Below are 5,346 nucleotides of genomic sequence, written 5' to 3' on the forward strand. Positions count from 1 at the left end.
AGAAGAATGTCAAACCTGCAAGGTTTTATAATTGTTCTCATGCCTTTGTTATATATCAAGTTACCACATGCTGGTCTTTAATTAATGAACTTGGCCTGAAAAATTGGTCATCTGTTCCCTGATGAAGATCTTATGACAGAATTTATCATAGACAGTTTTATTGAAATCTATCCTTATTCATAATCAATGGGGCCAGATATATTCAGCTCTATGATTTAAATCTTGAGTACTCCGAGATATGTAAATTTTCATTTCTCTTTACATGGATTTCTGCTTGACAGTATATTAGATAATTGGAAGAGTTAGAATAGCATACTTGTCATCCTCTGGGCATTGAATGCAAATAATTCTTTCATATTCTCATTACAATGCTGCTGGAATTTACAATTGAGACAACTTAGTGACCTTTATTTAGGAGAGTTTAGGTGGAGAAGGATCATTTTATGCTCTTCAGTTTCCAGGGTGCAGATGCAATTGTGCATGATACTTATATTGTACCTGCATATTGGTGCCTGTACAATCCACAGTTTAAAGAAAATTGTATCAGACATTGATAACAGTTTTTCTGTTACACACTGGCATGCTATATATCAACACTGATGTTGAATTCTTGAGACAAGCAACAAATCATCGATTGATATCTTGGCTTATTCACCAGAACGAATGGATGCTTTGGTGTGTAAAAGTAGTTAAATAAATTGACTTCCTGTAAAGCATACACTCTAATATGTGAGGCCACATTGCAAGACTTTGATTTTGCCTTTCTGCATTTTGAGTCTTTATTTGTTGCAATTAGTCAGTTTGACTGTGAAGAGAGTAGCCAGAGTCCAATCAGATTTTTAAATCCCTTAAATAGTTCAGAACAGAGATCTGTCCCAGGAAACCATGTGTTATGGGTTTGAATGTGTCCATCAAAGTAAATGTATTAGAACCTTAATCCCCAATGTAACATTGTTGGGAGGTGGAAGCTTTAAAATGTGATTAGGTCACGAGAACTCCACCCTAATGATGAACCAATGATCTTATTGTGTGAGGAGATTAATTTTCGTATGAGTTTCTGATAAAAGGATGTATTTGGCCTACTCATTTTCTCTGCTGTATGTTCTCTTGTTCTTCTACCTTCGGACATGAGAAGATACAGCAAGAAGACACTTGAAAGATGATGGTCCCTCAATCTTGGCTTTCTCAGTATCCAGAACTGTTACAAAATACAAATACATTCAATATAAATTATTTTGTCACAGATATTCTATTATAACAGCATCAAAAATAGCCTATGACACCATGTGTGTTGTAGTTTCTGAATGTATGTGGATGATTGGAAAGAAGTGTGTTCATTCACAGTTGCTTTGATGTGAGAGAATGTTATTCAGATAAGCGAAAACATGAATTTCTTATGGATTGTATAAGTAGTTTTGCGTGTTTCCATTGTAGTTCTGGTAGATTTAGGTGGGATCTTCATTTCAGGAGGAATATTACTCTTATTAAACAGATGAATTTTTGTTTTGTAATTTTCATTCATATTTACATGCCACCTGGAGTATCCTTGGAGTTCCACAAATGTTCATTGAATGTTATGGTTATTGTTGAATCACTTTTGAGGAATCAGTAGATGTGAACTTTTCTGTTAAACCTTGGTTATCATGATGAATTACTTGAATGAATTAAGAGGCAAAAGTAAAACAATTATGGATATGGTCATGATTAAAATTGACATTGACTTTCCATACCATATAATTAATAATGAACTTACATTGATTTTATGCTCTGTCATTACAATACTAAAATGCAAGAAAATTTCACATTTATCTTCAAAAGCACAAGTAGTTCTTTTATATAATGCTTTAGGAATCCTGAGGTGATGAATCATCATAACTTGATAACATCTCTTAGCTTTAATTATCATGTGTTTTCTTTGTTAGTTTTGCACTTTGCGAGTTGTTATATGCACTTATTTTTTTTATCTTTTATTTAATGAATATAAATTTCCAAAGTACGTCTCATGGGTTACAATGGCTTTCCCCCCCATACCGTCCCTCCCACCCACCACCCTCCCCTTTCCCACTCCCTCTCCCCTTCCATTCACATCAAGATTCATTTTCGATTATCTTAGTATACAGAAGATCAGCTTAGTATACCTTAAGTAAGGATTTCAACAGTTTGTTCCCACACAGAAACATAAAGTGAAAAATAATAGATGATTTTTTTTTAAATGATGATGAAATCAGATCAGACCTATTGTCATGTTTAATCCCAGTGAGAGTCAAGTTGGGAATTGATAGTTTCTTTTCTTTTTTTTTTTTTTTTTTACAGAAGATCAGTTTAGTGTACATTAAGTAAAGATTTCAGTCGTTTGCACCCCCATAGAAACACAAAGTGAAATATACTGTTTGAGTACTCGTTATAGCATTAAGCCTCAGTGTACAGCACATTAAGGACAGAGATCCTACATGAGGAGTAAGTGCACAGTGACTCCTGTTGTTGACTTTACAAATTGACACTCCTGTTTATGGCATCAGTAATCTCCCTATGCACCAGTCATGAGTTTCCAAGGCTATGGAAGCCCCTTGAGTTCTCCGACTCTTATCTTGTTTAGACAAGGTCATAGTCAAAGTGGAGGTTCTCTCCTCCCTTCAGAGAAAGGCACCTCCCTCTTTGAAGACCTGTTCTTTCCACTGGGATCTCACTCACAGAGATCTTTTTGCCAGAGTATCTTGGCTTTCCATGCCTGAAATACTCTCATGGGCTTTTCAGCCAGATCCGAGTGCCTTTAGGGCTGATTCTGAGGCCAGAGTGCTATTTAGGACATCTGCCATTCTATGAGTCTGCTGAGTATCTCACTTCCCATGTTGGATCACTCTCCCCTTTATTTATTCTATCGGTTAGTGTTAGCAGATACTAGACTTGTTTATGTGCTCCCTTTGACTCTTAGTCCTTTCATTATGATCAATTGTGAACTGAAATTGATCACTTGGAATAGTGAGATGGCATTGGCACATGCCACCTTGATGGGATTGAATTGGAATCCCCTAGTAAGTTTCCAACTCTACCAATTGGGGCAAGTCAGCCCGAGCATGCCCCAAATTATACATCTCTTCCCTCTCTTATTCCCACTTTTATGTTTAACAGGGATCACATTTCAGTTAATTTTCAACACTTAAGAATAACTGTGTGATAATTACAGAATTAAACCAGTCATATTAAGTAGAACAGACAAAAAAAAATACTATGAGGGATAATGTATTAAGTTGTCCATTAGCAGTCAGGGCTATGCTGATCAAGTCACCATTTCTCATAGTGTCCATTTCACTTCAGGAGGTTTCCTTTTTGGTGTTCAGTCAGTTGTCACCGATCAGGGAGAACATATGGTATTTGTCCCTTTGGGACTGGCTTACTTCACTCAGCATGATGTGTTCCAGATTCCTCCATTTTGTTGCAAATGACTGGATTTCGTTGTTTCTTACTGCGGTATAGTATTCTAAAGAATACATATCCCATAATTTCTTTATCCAGTCTACCATTGATGGGCATTTAGGTTGGTTCCAGGTCTTGGCTATTGTGAATTGTGCTGCAATAAACATTAGGGTGCAGACCGCTTTTTTCTTTATCAATTTAAACTCCTTTGGGTAAATTCCAAGGAGTGGGATGGCTGGGTCGAACGGTAGGGTTATATTCAGGTTTCTGAGGAATCTCCAGACTGATTTCCATAGTGGCTTAACCAGTTTGCATTCCCACCAACAGTGGGTTAGTGTCCCTTTTTCCCCACATCCTCGCCAGCATCTGTTGTTGGTAGATTTCTGTATGTGAGCCATTCTAACCGGGGTGAGGTGAAACCTCATTGTGCTTTTGATTTGCATTTCCCTGATTGCTAGTGACCTTGAACATTTTTTCATGTGCCTGTTGGCCATTTGGATTTCCTCTTTTGAAAAATGTCTATTGAAGTCCTTGGCCCATCTCTTAAGTGGGTTCTTGGTTTTGTTTTTGTGGAGTTTCTTGATCTCTTTGTAGATTCTGGTTATTAACCCTTTATCTGTTGCATAGTTTGCAAATATTTTTTCCCATTCTGTCGGTTGTCTCTTCACTCTCCTGACTGTTTCTTTTGCAGTAAAGAAACTTCTCAATTTGATGCAATCCCAATAGTTGATTTTGGCTTTGACTGTCTGTGCCTCCCGGGTCTTTTCCAGAAATTCTTTGCCTGTGCCAATATCTTGAAGGGTTTCTCCAATGTTCTCTAATAACTTAATGGTGTCAGGACGTAGATTTAGGTCTTTAATCCACGTTGAGTGGATTTTTGTGTAAGGTGTAAGGTAGGGGTCTTGCTTCATGCTTCTGCACGTGGAAATCCAGTTTTCCCAGCACCATTTATTGAATAGACTGTCCTTGCTCCAGGAATTAGTTTTAGATCCTTGATCAAATATAAGTTGGCTGTAGATGTTTGGGTTGATTTCTGGTGTTTCAATTCTGTTCCATTGGTCTATCCATCTGTTTCTGTACCAGTACCATGCTGTTTTGATTACAACTGCCCTGTAGTATGTCCTGAAGTCTGGTATTGTGATGCCTCCGGCTTTGTTTTTGTTGTACAAGATTGCTTTAGCTATTCGAGGTCTCTTGTGCCTCCATATGAATTTCAGCATCATTTTTTCTAGATCTGCGAAGAATGTCTTTGGTATCTTGATTGGGATTGCATTGAATCTATAAATTGCTTTTGGGAGAATGGACATTTTGATGATGTTGATTCTTCCAATCCATGAGCATGGAAGATTTTTCCATGTTTTGGTATCCTCTTCTATTTCTTTCTTTAAGGTTTTGTAATTTTCATCGTAGAGATCTTTAACGTCCTTGGTTAAGTTTATTCCAAGGTATTTGATTGTTTTTGTAGCTATTGTGAATGGGATTGATCTTAGCAGTTCTTTCTCAGTCATGGCATTACTTGTGTATACAAAGGCTGTTGATTTTTGTGCATTGATTTTATATCCTGCCACTTTGCCAAACTCCTCTATGAGTTCCAATAGTCTCTTAGTAGAGTTCTTTGGATCCTCTAAGTACAGAATCATATCGTCTGCAAAGAGGGATAGTTTGACTTCTTCCTTCTTGATTTGTATTCCTTTGATTTCTTTTTCTTGTCTGATGGCTCTGGCTAAAACTTCCAGAACTATGTTAAATAGCAGTGGTGAGAGTGGGCATCCCTGCCTGGTTCCAGATTTCAGTGGAAATGCTTCCAACTTTTCCCCATTCAATAGGATGCTGGCTGTGGGTTTTTTATAAATTGCTTTGATTATATTGAGGAATGTTCCTTCTATACCCAATTTGCTTAGAGTTTTCATCATGAAAGGGTGTTGAATTTTA

The sequence above is a fragment of the Oryctolagus cuniculus genome, chromosome X (genome assembly GCF_051225735.1).
Source record: "Oryctolagus cuniculus isolate XC-2025 breed Fujian yellow rabbit chromosome X, ASM5122573v1, whole genome shotgun sequence".
NCBI classification, from domain to species: Eukaryota; Metazoa; Chordata; class Mammalia; order Lagomorpha; family Leporidae; genus Oryctolagus; species Oryctolagus cuniculus.